Source organism: Podarcis gaigeae (assembly GCF_964106915.1).
Source record: "Podarcis gaigeae genome assembly, chromosome: 1".
Classification (NCBI taxonomy): Eukaryota; Metazoa; Chordata; class Lepidosauria; order Squamata; family Lacertidae; genus Podarcis; species Podarcis gaigeae.
Genome location: NC_139678.1, coordinates 72,797,219 through 72,813,685, shown reverse-complemented (window position 1 = coordinate 72,813,685; position 16,467 = coordinate 72,797,219). Strand labels below are relative to the sequence as shown.

Genomic DNA, 16,467 nt, shown 5'->3' with positions numbered 1-16,467 from the left:
ACCTGAAGCATATGTAACCTGAGGTACCACTGTATTTATATAACTCAATGGAAAGCACACACTTCAATTTATTCACGTTATTTAATATAGTCTAAAGATGAACATCTTTATCTTTCTGCTCTACTCATATCACCTATCCTCTCGGAATAAACTTTTTTGAGCTCATGTTGCTTCAACACTTCTCAAAATATAGTTCTTTCCACCACCCCCAGACCAAGAATATAAAACCTCTACAGTAGTAGGAGAAGGGATCCCAGGAGTGTTGAGTAAAGATATATATGTAGGTGTTGGTGTAAGCATGACATCCTGTACCAGTTTTGCTTTGTGGTAGAAAATTTTAGGGGAAGTTAAAATAGCTGCCTGTCATTATTTACCTTTTTTAAAAAATAAAAAAATAAGATAAGAAGTGCTTTACAGTTCTGACAATGGGCAGGCATTGACTCAGCAGAAATTCTGTGTCTAGTGAAATGCCCTAGCCTCCTTTCAGATGAGGGCAGGGAATATTAAGTGCCACAACTTGTGCCTTCTTTGGAGAGTCTTCTCAGTTAGCCATCACAGACCAGATACCCACAAATATATATTTGTGGATATAAGCTTTGATAAAATAAGCCAGCAACATGCAGTTGACAAGCTTGCATTCAAAAATGTCCAGTGCCCTCTGGTTCCTCATCACTACCACACCCTATTTGTCAGTGTTTTGACAGCGGCGGGATACCATTACCAGCTAGTTATAAGAGACAGATGAGACAGATGTACCAATGTGCTTTCCCCCTGTAGCAAAATCTTGTGGTGCCTGTCATTTGTGAGTGGAATGATGGTCTTAGTGTCACTCAGACGTCAGTTCAGTTTTTCAGCTTTTGATGGAAGTTGCTGAGGAGCTGGAACATGACTGATTAAGCTTTTTGTGAGTTGGCCTATTATGTAACACTTCTCCCTAACCCACCCCCATCCTGAACCAAGTAGATTATTTGATGGAAGTTTATATAATTAGGCGTAGTGTGGAGAAGATGGGTAGTTTTTTCTCCCCCTCTTATAACACTAGAGACTTACTTGCATACTTCCCTCACCTAATTACAATCATGTGATGAATCATGTGATGAAGAGGAAGAGCTGCATTCACTGCCCCTGGCCTCATTGATCTTCATGGAGAAGAAACCTTTGAGGTGGGAGCCTTCTCTATGTGTGGTGGCTCCCCATGCCATTTAAAATCCTAATTGCACAAGCTTCTAATTTACACAGGGAGCCTGCCTGCAAATGTAATCGCCTGGCAGTGCATACCTACATAGAACTCGGGCTCATCTAGTGAAGTAAGAGAAGAAATAAAAAAGTAATAAAAGTACAGTTAAGAATTAATATGAATATCTACTTCAGTTTTCATCCACAGGTAAACCGTGGATCACCTGAGTGGATCTCATGGACCACTGGTGGTCCACAGACTTCAGTTTGGGAACTTTTCTCTAAAGCAGATGCTCACTACCTACTAACTCAGGATAACACTTCAGGTATCTGACAAAGAGGACTCTAGTTGACAAAAGAATTAATCTTTAGGATACCACAAGACTCCCCCCCCCCCGCAACGAACATTGCTACCCTTCTGAAAAAAACAAAAACAAAACAAAAACCTAATTGGACCCTCACATGCTGTAATTGGTCTTTCATTTTATATTCGCTGGTTTCTTCGAACATTAAGTGTTCCTTTTTGTGTCCCAATTATTATTTTATTCCAGAGGGTAACTCTGATGTTAATTAACATCACTTTGATTTTCCCATCAGAGAATTAGGTTTTTATGAGCCTCTCTGCATCCTCCTTTGGTCTCCTACTTCTGTCATTACAATTTGGCACAGAAAATTCAGCTGGATTATAATGCTCTAAAAATAAAAGTCTTTTTACAGACTGCATGTCAGAGACAGGCAGGAGTCTGAGGAGGAGCGGGGGATGTTCAGGCAGGGGAGCAACAGAAAGATCTAGGGGAAGAGGCCAGCAATTTGTGGGCTTCTGAGGCAGGTGCTGAGTTGGTGGCCGAGGGCAGTCAAGGGGGAAAGACCAGGCAGTCTGAGATGGGTGGCGTGGAGGAGATGGGAGAAGAGTTGCAGGGAGTCTTAGAGGCAGAAGACATTGCATCAGTCCCAGAGATAGCTATGCCTCTGGAATCTCTTCTGTCCACCCCTCCACTGTCTCTACACACAAGGGGGGGGGGGCTTAAAGTGACAGAAGCAACTGGCACTGCCACTCAGGAGTTATAGGGTGCTTGCACATACTGTGTCAGACAGAGGGGTTTAAGTAAGCTGAAAGGGGTCACGCTGTTGCCCCAACTGTCTGGGTCAGAGCACAGGGACTGGCGGATGAAGGTGGGGGGCGGTATGCCCCGGGTGCCATCTGGGGGGGGTGACATAATGCCCACTCTGGGAACACTCGCCGCTTGCTGTGCACCCCTGACGTGCGCCATGCCCCCGCGGGTGGCATGCCATGCCCCCAGGGATGCGTGCCAGCCATGCCCCCAGATGTACGCCACTCCTGGTGCTGGAGCAGGTAGCTTCGCCACTGAGTGCAGGACTGTAGAGGTGGATCACCTAGGCAGCTGGTTAGCAGAGGTGGTGTGTACAACTTTTGCCCCTTTGGAGCTGATGTAGTCAAGTGCTTTGCCAGTAAAGAAATAAACTTCCAAATACTTGTCCCCATTGGGCTGGGTGTGCCCAGGACATTGCACCAAGTTTCTCTTAGGAAGTATTATTTGAAAATGGAAGTGCTGTATTCTGCTCTTTGCTCTGACATTCAAAAGTCTGAAGTCAACAGAAGTCCAAAGGAGTGGAAGTATATATGGGATTGTCTAGGCTGGTATATACAAAAGAATCAGTGGCCTGTGGATAAGTAAGGCCTTTGAACCTACAGTACGCTCCAGTTCACTGTAATCATTACTGAGTTTGTTCGGAACAACAAAGTATGATAAAAATAGAAGGAATGAAAGGGGTTACAAATGGTTACAAAACCTGGGCTGTGGTTCTGTGTTTCAAAGAAAAACAGAAAAGTACCTGGAATGCAACATAAGTGTTGGCTAGCTTGAGATAGCTCTCAAGTCTCCATGCTGCAGTGGAAAAGCAACTGCCGCAGTCCCTGCTAGTCTTACCTGGAGGAAAGCTTCTTCCAGATATGGCAATCTGTCAAACCCAGCAGGACAACTCATCTGTCACGTCATCTCAAGGGCAATTGAATTGCTTACATTGCCACAACTCCCCAAGTATCTTGATCCAAGTGGTAAAAGGTCGCTTTTCAGTGACCTATACATTTATTTTGTATATGCCAGAAGTGACTGGACTGTTGCTCAACGCAGTGGGGTAAAATATTCAATGCTACTCCATTCAGTATTAAGGCTGGAATTCTAATTCCTGGCCAGCCGTGGCAGAACTTGATGGAATGATACCAACTGCTCTCAGGTGGGAGCAGTTTTCATTGTGTGATGGCAGCAGGGTCTGCACAGGATCCATACACAGAGCCTTGCTCTGCACACAGAGTCGTGCTCTGTTTTGGGGTTTTCTGCTGGCTGTTGATGGTGGTAGCTTCCACCCAGGGCCGGATTTAGGTTTGATGAGGCCCTAAGCTACTGAAGGTAATGAGGCCCTTTATATGTACAGCTGTCCTTTGTCAACAACATATTGTTGCTGTTTTTTGTGTTGAATATATGCTATATGGTAATTTATGGGCCTAATAGGTATCTAAAGCCATTTGCACATAACAAAAAGCTAGCATTATTTACATTGTAGGAGTCCACGCAACACAAAACACTGTTGCTGTATGTAGGTTTTATTTTATTTGTTTTTTATCTTATATTTTGGAAATGTACATCCAGTCCCCCCCTTTAATTTTTTTGGGGCCCCCCAAGAGAGTGGGGCCCTAAGCTATAGCTTGTTTAGCTTATACGTAAATCCGGCACTGCTTCCACCCACCATTTGGGTGGGTACAATGGGGCACTCCTTTCCAGTAGAGCTTCCCTATCAGTAATGGGGATTGCCCAGTGATGGAGGCTGGAGAAGCAGAACTGGGTAGATTGAGGGTTTGGATTTCTCTATGAGAGGAGTTTTTGTGTGAAACTGCATTTGTGTCTTACTTAGCACAATATCAGAAGTTGGCATTTTTAAAAGAGGAGTGGCAAAGTGACCTTACTGTTAGCAAAGTACACAACCAATCGGATGCTTAAAATACTGTCCAGTAGCTTTCAAAGATCCTGAGAGTGCTGCAGCTGAAAATGGGTCCCTTCTATGACACTTCTGAGTCTAAGGATGACAGTTCTAAGTGGAATATGTATTTATATGGGGGAGGGGAATCTTCAGATTTGGTCAGATCAGTAGTTAATGTCTTAATTAGTGGCTAAGAGTGGCTGGGTGGGTATAAATGATAAAATTATTATTATTATTACTACTGTGTTGAGTTTCAGAAATGTAGTCTTTTTTAAAGTAAGAGGAAAGAAGAGCACATAAATCTTTTGAACTGGCATGTATTACTCATAAGTAAAAGTCTGAAGCAGCCACGGTAAATATTTTATGCATTATTATTATTATACCGCCCTTCATCTGAAGATCTCAGGCCGGTTCATAGCATAATATACAGAAAAAAACCCACAAAGTACATAATAAAAAGAAGTACAAGAACCAAACGTACCAGCTTATTCAACCTACCCAGTATTAATGGGGATGTTGGTCACTTGTGGCACATGAGGTAAGACTGTTGTTTTCTGAGGACTGGCCAGAATTTAAAATGGTCAGGATAGAGAATAGAGATGTAGAGGCTGTGGACTGTGGGCACCAGTTTTTCACAAAGTTTGTTCATTATATATTTGGGGGGCAGGAATGTGGAGAAGATTTTTCCCCTGAAAAAAAAAAGTTTGGATTTGATATCCTGCTTTATCACCACTCGAAGGAGTCTCAAAGTGGCTAACATATTCTCCTTTCCCTTCCTCCTCCACAACAAACACTTTGTGAGGTGAGTGGGGCTGAGAGACTTCAGAGAAGTGTGACTAGCCCAAGGTCACCCAGTAGCTGCATGTGGAGGAGCAGGGATGCAAACCCGGTTCCCCAGATTACGAGTCCTCTGCTCTTAACCACTGCACCACACTGGCTCTCACACTGGACCAAAGTTGCATTCTTTGGGCCTTGAGGGGATTCACAATAACTAGCCTTCCCTATTGGTTAAGAAAGTGAGGCCTCTGGTTTAACTTGTTTGTTGGCATTTTGTATTCATTTGTAACTCAGTATCTTTTGTCAAGATTAGTCTGGAGCCATGCTGCTATGTTTCAGATGTTAAAACCGGCTCATTCAGGGGATGTTGGTCACCTGTGGCATGTAAGGTAAGGCTGCCGTATTCCAGGACTGAGAAGGATGGGGGAGAAATCTTATTTTTGACTTAACAGAAAATCACAGCCATTGAGATATTCAAAGAGCTTTTATCTTAATTGATTTTAACAGACAATTTAGTTATGGCTTAGTAGAGTGGGCTGTTTCATAACCCAGATGGCTACAGAGTTATTAAGTGCTTCCTGTTCAGGACTTGTGCTGTTCAAAAGAATGCTTTTAAACATATTTATGAAAGATAGACATAATCATACATACCTTGGGAAATGGGAGTACCTGTAAATTGCTGATCCACAGGTAGCAATTTTGCTAGGCCTTTCTATTTCTGTTGCTGGGATGTCAGCTATTCCACTATGTTTAAAAAACCCCAAAACCTACAGAGGTAATTATGTGGGCAACACTTGGTGATATCCCAGAAGGCAGAATGCAATAGAAAGTGGTGTTGAAGCATCTGAGATCCTTAATCTTAACTTCTTTTTCTCTGAAAAGAGTTCGTAATGTTTTCCTGGTTTTCCTGGTTTTCTTGATAAAGCAGTACCTTCTCACAGTTGGATTCCTGTCTCTATAAACCACAAAGCTTAATGTACAAGCTGTGAAGAACACAGCTGACACATAGTGACCTGAGCTACCTTCCACATGGCGAGGCACTCAGTATATTGCTGGCCTAAAATCAAGAAGAGCAGATTGCTCATTTTCCCTTAAGACATCCACCATTTTTATTTTTTTTTGCAAAATAAACAACACCACTGAAGTCTTAAGTGACCTTATTCTTACATTAAGCAATGTCTGCCCCCCCCCCAACACCTTTTGACTTTGCAGCCCAGGGTCACTCTGGGTGAATCCAGATATTAATCATCTGCCAAATGGAACTTAGCTGAAGGTTAAAATATTCTTTCATACTAATATGAAGACCATTTAAAGGCATTTGCACTGGTTTGGTGTGTAATGGTAGATTTATTGTGTGGTTTTCATGCCATGGGCATTCTGGCTTCGTGAGGACCTTGAAACAAAGGTCAGTGACTTCGGTTTAACTTACACTTGTACTTTTCCAGCTGTTTTCACAATTAATGAACAATTTGATCCCACAGTCATTTTAATAACAGAAGTAGGAAAATGTACACAAATGAGAGCTGGTGGGTTTTTCCGGGTGTGTGTGTGTTCCATTGGGTTGCCAACTTGGGTTGCCAACAGAAACTAGTACTGTTAAAAATCAGTCATTGGAAAGAAAATTGTACTGCAAATCCATCGTTCCCATGTTTGAACCATCTTCAGGCTGGTTCTCTTTGTTATTTCTTGTTTGATCTCATGTGTGGAGTTGTGCTGCTTTTTTCTACTCACCTGTTGTTATCTTGTCTTTCACATAGTAATCTCTTCAGGAAAGGTATAGAGTAGTGCCCCATTTTGATTGGCCCATGAATGCTGCTATAATGCAAATATGTAACATTGAATATGGCAGCTACATGAAAATATCAACTTTTTATAAGGCTGTTTCTAGAAAATTCCTGCTAGTTTTTGCAGTGTCTGATTGACAATTAAGTATCCTAAAAAAAAAAAAAAGTTTTGGTACTCCATTTAATAACATTTCCTTGACACAATGATTCTTAAAATGGTTTGCTTTTCGACACATTGCTAAGAGAATCAGGGAGATCCACAGTCATTTACGTCAGACCTGGAAATGTACGCACAATTCCCACCGCAATTGCATAAAGAGATCTTCCCTTGTGATATTTCTGAAGTTAGTAATTAACTACTTTGAAAGGTGAATATGCTCAGCTCACAATACTCACGTGAATGTAATTTCCCTTAGACGTTTAGAATTCCCTCAGAAATTAAAATGAGGTTCTGTGCATGTGCACGATGTGCTTCTATTTTAAGGCTGCAATCCCATACTTATTTACCTGTGAATAAGCCCTGTTGAACTGAATAGGGTTTACTTCTGTGGAGACATGCATAGGATTGTACTGCCTGCCCCTGAACACTAATAATAATAATAATAATAATAATAATAATAATAATAATAATAATAATAATAATAATAACTAGGTAGCCGTGTTCGTCTGCCGTAGTTGAAACAAAATAAAAAAATTCCTTCCAGTAGCACCTTAGAGACCAACTAAGTTTGTTATTGGTATGAGTTTGATATTGGTGTCTGAAGAAGTATGCTGCACATGAAAGTTCATACCAATAACAAACTTAGTTGGTATATAAGGTTCTATCGGAAGGAATTTTTTAATAATAATAATAGTAATAATAGTAATAATAATGTGTATACCACCCTTCATCTGTTGACTTCAGGGTGGCTTACAACATAAAAGCACCTCATTGTCAGTGCTTGCCTGATATCCATAGATTGTATGTACAATTTTGTACATACAAAATTGTTTGTACATAAATCAGTACATACAAATTTTATGCAAATCCGTGGCCTGTTTTGCCCCCCCCCCTTTTTGAGGACATGCTTTCCCTTTTCTGAAAGAAACTGGGCAGCTTCTTCTAGCCATAGATATCCATGGCTACTCTAGGGACTCTTCTACAACATTTCAGCAAAGACTATGAACTTTCTCCAGGTGGTTTCTTTTGAGGCTCTTGCCCAGATTGTGTACCACATTCAACGGAGCCCAAGGAGATTCTCTGAGCATGTCCTTTTAGGAGTTGTTGTCTGAACACTCTATGGCACCTCAAAATGTTCAAAGATGGTGCTGCAGGATGGGAAGGGCAATGTGGACAATCTGAGCTTCCAGGCTGCAGGGGTTTCAATTTCTGCTCTCCCTAGCCTGGAAGGACATCATGATTTTTCCAAGAGGGATTTGGACTGATGAAGTGACAGTGAATGGATTGATGCTAACAATTCCCTCCTCTTTCCCAGCTCACAACCTTCCCCTTGTCCTCCAGGAATTTTCATGGGCTTGCATGCAGTTCCTTGGAGTCTTAAAACCAACTTTTTGAGGATGCCTGAACTCCATGCCACTCAGTAGTGGTCCCTTCATGGTGGAATTCCTCTGCCTATTTGAGTTTTCAAAGTCTACTATTTTTAAGGGGCTTGGAGGGACATTTTTCGGTTGTAGTGACTTCATAGGGCCTGGTTAATTGCTGTTAGGGACACTTCAAAACCCTTTTCTGTTGTTTTGTTTTGACTGAAATCAGTTATTTCATTGGTTTTAAACTAGTCATTTTATTGTATTTTCTTAAATTGCACACACTTCTTTGACAGTCCTTTCAATTTAAAATGTGGGGTGAAAATGAAATAAAGCAAGAGTCTCCAACAAGCACATCAAACGCAGCCCACAATTTCACAAATATTTTAAATGCGCGTGCACACCCAAACCAAGTATATCAGGTAATGTGTTTCTAATTTCTCACCTTTCCTGAAGGACCAGACGCAGATGGCAACAGATGGGTTAACCTTCTTAATGCTGTGTGTGCGGGCAGCTCAGTGAGACTGCAGTGGGCAATGAAGCAGCAGAATTCAATTTGCAGTAGTGACCTAAGAAGGGCTATTTTTAGTAATAAAATAGGTCAGGGGATGCACGGTAGTACAGACTGATAAATGAGCAGTCTTCCCCCTCCTCTCAAGGGGCTTGTTTCCTCTTTTAACAAGGCAGCTCCAAAGTGGAGAAACCAGATTAAGTATCATCACGTGATCAATGTTTGAATTTTTCATTGTGAAATCATCATTGGGAAAGCACTGTGGTTTCATTTTCAAACTTGGAACAACACAGAAGCTAGGTAAATGCTTGTTTTGGGTTTTCATGATAAGTAAAAACAATATAATCCTGGTTGATGTTGCAGCATTTCTTTTAAAGCTATGTGAAAAATGTGTTCAATGCACATAGCAGGCAGATCTTGATTCTCATTGCACTGGTTGGTTTCCTCTTCCTTCATCTTCTTTGGACCATGAAGGCTAGTTTCTTTTTTACAACATGTGAGAAATTTCATTACTGTATATAGAACTCTGCTTTTTAAATCTAATGCAAATCATATATCTTACACATTGGTTAAAGACCCGTTTTGAGCAGTGTGAGAGGCAGATGGTATAAAAGGCTTGGGTCATCAACATATTGTAAAGATGAGCTTTTAAGAGACTGCTTTGAAATTGACAAGATTGAGCAGGCTGTCTGAAAATCTGTGTTGTCACTGTTTTGCCCTATAACAGGGCTCCCATCTCTCTCCTTCCTGGCCTATAAATGTACTTTTCAAGCAGTTAATCAAGGCAGATAGACACAAGGAACAGTATTTTGGAACACAGATGAATCACTTAACAGTGAGGACTATGATATTAAGTTTTGGTCGCTGGCACTTGGAATTAGCTTTCAAAATGACGTAATGTGTTTGATTTGCATTTACTTTTTCTGCACAGTGTTACAATTGTACTAGATGCAAGGAAATTGGCTGGGGCAACTGCATACAGAATTGAAACCAATGATAGCCAGCTAATTTTTGACAATCATCTAACACATTTTAAAATGTCATTTGCCCCTGGAACCCTATTTTAGGAAAGAGGAATCTGGAGGAACAGAACTGTCTTATCACGGCTTGAATCATGAGTCAGCTTATATCTGCCAAATAATTTAACACTCAGAACTTTGCTACAAGTCACTATCAAGCTAGTTTTCAAAGTACAGGAGACTTAATACATCTGACACAATCCTACCATCCAGGTCAATGGACTGATCTGTTTAAAAACATGCCAGCTACTCTATCCTAGGGAGTTCAGGCATGTGATTTGGCTAGTATCAATTGCACCCTTGAACTCGTCACCTTTATAGATCTGATGTGTGCTGTGGTAGGCAGGTGAGTTGTGCACAAATGTACTTTTTATCATTTCAACACTATATTTTAATTACTCCCCCCTTTTGTGTCTCAGCACTTGTATAAATGTTGTTTTCTTGCAGCACTAAAAAGATCTCCACCTCAAAGAGCTCTTTGCCTGGTTTGATAAAAGCAAACTGCAAGCTTGGTTTACTATAAATATAGTAATCTCAAGCACTTTCCACCCTACAAGCCTGTCCCTTCTAACTCATCATATGCACTGTGAGTTCATGACAAATCATGATCCCCTCAGTGCACCCATACAAGAGCAGCCTATTCTCCTGTTAACGTGTGCTAACACACACATTCATTATCCATGTAATGAAAAGCTCCAGCAGGAATGCTCTCCTCTTACCCCCCCCCCCGACTTCTGATGCCTTAGGGTTGTAGTGCAAAACTAAAACCATAAGCATTTCTTTGGTCCATCTTTGCCTGCAACTGAAGACTCCTTGCCTATGCAAAGGAGTGGAGTTTTCATTCACAAATCGGTATTTACAGCTATAACTAAAGAGTCGCCTTTCTCTAGGCTTTACCCCCTCCCCCATAGACACAGTAAACTGCTGTGTACTCTGCATATACAGTGGTACCTCGGGTTACATATGCTTCAGGTTACATACGCTTCACGTTACAAACTCCGCTAACCCAGAAATAGTGCTTCATGTTAAGAACTTTGCTTCAGGTTGAGAACAGAAATCGTGCTCCGGCGGCGCAGCAGCAGCAGCAGACCCCATTAGCTAAAGTGGTGCTTCAGGTTAAGAACAGTTTCAAGTTAAGTACAGACCTCCGGAACGAATTAAGTACTTAACCTGAGGTACCACTGTATGTGCATAACCCCGCCGCTGAAAACCCTTTACAAACCATTTCCCCTAAAATTGAAAATAAAAATCGCAGCGCATTTTTGCAGGCTCAGGTGTGATTTGCCCCCAAAGTGGTATTGTCCCAGTTGTTACACCAGACCCAATTAATGTGCTTAATTCCCTAACAAATTAAAGATATAGGAGTTTAGCATCCAGAGCGAAACTGCTCTGGGTGTTTCTCTCTTCTTGCTTGCCTCACAGAAAAAAATGGTGCACTCAGCAGATAGAAATTTAAAATGCATAATAAGATTTTCTCCCCCTTCAGACAGGGAAGAAAATTGATCCTTTCTGGCATTAAAGACCCGTGATTTATGAATTACAAATGTGTCTCTGGAGGCCTGCTCGTATATTAAAGGTAAAGGTACCCCTGCCCATACGGGCCAGTCTTGCCAGACTCTAGGGTTGTGCGCTCATCTCACTCTATAGGCCGGGAACCAGCGCTGTCCCTGTCCACAGACACTTCCGGGTCACGTGGCCAGCGTGACAAGCTGCATCTGGCGAGCCAGCGCAGCACACGGAACACCGTTTATCTTCCCGTTGGTAAGCGGTCCCTATTTATCTACTTGCACCCGGGGGTGCTTTCGAACTGCTAGGTTGGCAGGCGCTGGGACCGAACGATGGGAGCGCACCCCACCGCGGGGATTTGAACCGCCGACCATGCGATCGGCAAGTCCTAGGCGCTGAGGTTTTACCCACAGCACCAACCACTCGTAAATTAAGAGAGTCCTAATGAGAGCCTTGTAACTATATCTTTGTTGTGTAGCCTTTTGTTTTTTGGCATTTTGTGAAAGCCTTGTAGTGTCTCCTTTTATTTTTTTATGGGCATGCTGATGTTTCCATTTTTGTACTCATTCAACCACCGTTACCAGAATGGCCATTTCTACCAACCCATAGCTCTGTATTCAGGGTGGTGCCGTATGGGATTAGAGGGGACGAGAGCATTCCTGTCACAAGCAATGGCATTAGATTATGCACTGGCTCTCGTGACAGTGCTTGTAAAATTCACATTGCCCATGGTTCATCCTGTGGGCTTTGATGCATCTCAGGATAGAACATCACCAACGAATTAGTGTCTCTTTTGATGAATCTCACTGCTAGGTGCATTGCTGTAAGGTGTTTGCCAGAGAATGAGGACATTTCCCAAATACAACTGATGGGCAATGTAAGCAGCAAGGACCAATCTGGACAGAATCTCTCTATTTTCTAAATGTTTATCTCCTATATTTATCTTCCATATTCAAACTCAGAATATGAATGTAATTTAGATTTAGATTTAGTTGGTCTTGCTTGTTTGTATCAGTGCAATTGAATGTTGAATTATTGGAATGAAGTTTGATATGTATGTTCAGGTTAAGACCCCGTTCTCTGTGTTGAGATAATATATCCTCTTGACCTCTGAACCAATTTTCATCGGGGAGAGGAACAAGAATGCAGAATACTTTGCAACATGCTGTATGGGTTTTAAGATTGTGCTATCAGACCAAAAGGTTTATATATAAATCTTGAATTCCAGCTCAGTTGCCACCAGTGTTTATGAAGGGAACAGTAAAGATGTTAGATATCAGAAAGGGCATATGCCAATCATTGGCATATATTTTTGGATCGGAAGGATACAATTTCTGAAGGATATGTGGAGTAAGAGGGTCATATATAAATATGCATTAGAGTTACCCTAAAATAATATCTTACTGAGCTTTGATTTTTAAAGAAATTGCAGTACTTTTCTCCCCACAGCTGGCAATCCTTAACATCTGGGAGTAGGAAAATGAGAACTTACTGTGTTCACTTGTATCATTTTTATTCTTGACAGCAAGGCTATGGATAGCTAAAAGCTGGAAATTAGCAGAAACTTTGACGCTTGAAGCATGGCTTCATAGAATCTGGATTGTTGCCATGGCAGAAAAACTGATATGAAACTGGCCAAAGGGAAAGCAAAGCCAATGGATTTCTTCATGGTCTGACACCCTTTCATGGACTGTGGGCAAAAACTGGACATTTCACATGTGTTCTCTCAGCTCTGGAATGAAAACTGAATTCTCCCAAAATGATAATTAAAGACAATTATTGCTTAACTGGAAGAAGTAATGCATGCAATACATTTGGTTGAATTAGGTGACTGGGATTTGGAATGGGGTCTTGCATATTGCTGATCTGATTTAGTTGATTGATTTCCAGCTCCGTGTTTTCATATGGTTCATTTATGTGTTGTTTTCTTGTATGTGCATTGTTATCTGATAATTGATATGGGAAGCTATGTTATGTTATAATTTTAATTTGCTGGGTGGGGGAATGATATCAGAATGCATTTCGGTGAGCACATTCAGAACACAGTTGTTTTTCAGCTTTGTCTCCCATATTAATTTTTTTTTTTTGGGGGGGCAGAAACCCATAAAACTCACCGAATACTTGAATACTGAGGAAATACAGTGTGATTGTGACATAATTCTGCATTTAGAGTTGGAATACCTGTGTGACCTCTGCACCCATTTTCAAGGGGAAGAGGAACAAGGTGAAATAGATTGTAAAGCAATCTCTGAAGTAGGCTTTTCTCATTATATTTAGATGTGCCTGAGACCAGGTTCTTGACTGCAGCTGATATGCATATCCCTTTTCTTTAAATCCATATCTATTATCTATCCACCTGTATTTTTTAAAAAAAATTAAGTGAGAACATCAGAGCATAAGGATGGATAAAAAAGATGACCCATAAAAAAGTCTACTCTGTTGCTATGATTGATTATGGAGTGCTATTACTATTAAGATCTCTGAAAATGAGTTCCAAAGTTAATGAGGGGAAACCATTTGTGGTCTTTTTTTTTTTTTACAGAGGACAGTTGCATAAAGGACAGAATGAAACAATGTCTCTTGCTTACCCCTATGCCTGGAACTTCTTGAAATATTTGCATGGTTCCACCTCTTCTTCCTTCCCTTCATATTACTTCTCATATCCCACTTTTTCCTTGATGCCTTTGACTTAAGACCCTAATTCTTACCCCCAACTGAAATTAAACCTAAATATGTATCTATACTTACTTATAATTGTCTCCTGTTACTTTTGCTTCTATCTTATTTTCTTTGTAACCCGTCCCCCTGGCCAACATTTGGACTGTTAGCACGGTCAGGGGTACCTTTACCTTTACCTTGTATGTGCTATAGATCTAGATATAACAGAGTTATACAAACTGCAAAACACTATGAACACCAATGACATTGTGCATCATCATCATCATTATTATCATATTGTGGCTTTAAAGAACTCCTAAGCAGTTTTGAGAGCTTTTTTGTCTTTGAAAGTCAAGAGGGTCAAATCTCTCAAAAATGCTTGGGAGTTGTCTAAAACTAAAATATTAGAAGCTCAGCTAGAAGGTATGTCACAGATCAAGGAATGTACCACCAGGGCCAAGACAATGACAGTGTGGATAACAAGCAAAGTAAAGCTATTAGAGGCAAGAAGGCTTCCTAAAAAAATGAAAGTCTTGTCCAAAAGACAAAAAGGAATACAAACTTTGGCAAAAAAAGAAGAAGCAAGAAGACAATAAGGGATGCTAAAAAAGAATTTGAGGAGCATGTTGCTAAAAACCTGAAGACCAACAACAACCAGATCTTTAAATACATTAATAGCAGAAGACCAGCTAGGGAGGCATTTGGGCATTTGGATGACAAGGGAGTTAAAAGTGCTAAGGGAGGATGAGGAGATTGCAGAGAAGCAAACAAGTGAGGAGCTTAGATAAATAGTGGTAACACACAATTAAGTTCTAAACCTTATGGACAACATAAAGACCAACAAATACAGTAGTTGGGTATGAAAGGGCACCTGACAGGGCTCAAATATGAAATTGCCGGTCTTCTAACTTGTCCCTAAGATCACCCTTCATACATGAGGACTGGAAAGTGGTTGATGTAATACCAGTTTTTTCTAAAGGTGGGGTTTCCTGGAAATAACAGGTAGGCTAGCTTAACATCTATTCCAGGAAAATGGGTGGAAAGCATTGTTAAAGATAGAATTGCCAAGCAGATAGTTTCTGCCTTCTAGCTCTCCATTGAATGATTCAACCCTAAACTGGTGATTACTTGAGAATTTTGGGTTTGCTCCTATATTTGCTGTCCAGACCTGTGACTGGCATCAGGTATCTAGGTACTATATGTATATTTTTGTATGAAGTATCCTAATATTTTTTTTCATAGGCAGGAAATATTGGCATCTGCAAGTTGTAAGTTGTGTCTATGATTTTAGAAACTGCACAGTAAACCTTAGAAATGTCTCCCTTGAACGGCATATAGAACAATGGGGAACACCAAGATATAAATGTCATTTGGGACCTTTCTAAATAAGGTTTTTATACAGGGTTCTACTGTATAATGTGGGCATGATATGTTGACAAGTGTGGTACACAGAAAATCTTTTTCTTATTTCGATACTCTTGTCTGAAGAAAAGCATGGTGTAATTTCTACATTTTAGAGTTGGCATAAAGGTTCAGCCCAGGCTATTGAACCTGCTGTGCAGAGAAACAGCATCTTGATTAATAGGCGGATTCAAGAATCCCAGTTACACTAGGTATATTAGAGACAGGCTTATAGATCCCTGCAGGAGATCTCCTCCCTAGGTTTCTTTGGAGAGTGAAAATCGGGAGGGAAGGTATTAATATGACCTCTCATTATTTAGTTGGCACTGGATGTTGGCATTTCTCTTCTTGAGAAAGCCTGGAGAATTGGCTCAGCTTGAATTTCCATACTGCATCAAAATTAATCCTAAAGAGAAAAGAACAACATTATTAGCAAGCCTGTTCATGCTGATACCTGGATGTCCTGTCAAGCTTTTGTCATGGGTGTCAACATTTCCTGTGGTGGTTTAAAACCCAAACATTTCTGAAAAGTACTGTCTTCCAAGATGCTCAAAGCTTGCTTGGGTTCTTGGAGTCATGAGGCTACTATAATCACACTCAACAAACCAGAAATAAGCAGCCTTTTCTTAAAATGGTTTGGGGATGGGGGAAGAGTCCCTCTGAATATAAGAGCGACCAAACTGCATCAGGCCAAAGGTCCATCTTGTCTAGTAGCCTTCTTCCTACAATGGCAGCAAGGTGTATCAGGAAGAGTTTGAGGCTAATAACCCTTTTCTCTTCTTGGCCTCTCCTCAGTCGGCTGACTCTGAACCTGCTGAAGGAAAGGTGTCCATTCAGTGGATATTTAGCCAAGCTTGCTGTATGGATTAGAAGGTTGCTGTTTTAGTTGATGAAAGAGGGCTATAAAATCAAATAATGTCAAGGCCAATACATTATTAATGAAATTAAAATTGTTCTGTAGCATTTTAGAAATCCTGTTAATTATCTCAGTGATTCTGCTGTAAGGGCAGAATGTGAGAGTAGGCTTTATTTTATCTTTAACCAAGTGCTTAGGAAAAATACTGCATGCTTTTCCTTACGATTTTACCTGTAAAACAGAAATAGTAAATAAATA

The 16,467-nt window shown here is 40.7% G+C and overlaps 1 protein-coding gene and 1 long non-coding RNA gene across 6 annotated transcripts in view; one reads left to right on the top strand and one right to left on the bottom strand.

Moving 5' to 3' along the window:
- The window catches only part of SERGEF (secretion regulating guanine nucleotide exchange factor), a 122,501-nt gene that overhangs the window by 68,604 nt on the left and 37,430 nt on the right, over window positions 1-16,467 (top strand). The window lies entirely within an intron of this gene.
- Window positions 13,667-16,434, bottom strand: LOC310834414. Its single transcript, XR_014559247.1, has 2 exons — window positions 15,304-16,434; window positions 13,667-13,925 (listed from the first exon to the last, which is right to left on the bottom strand). It is a non-coding gene; the product is annotated as an uncharacterized lncRNA (long non-coding RNA).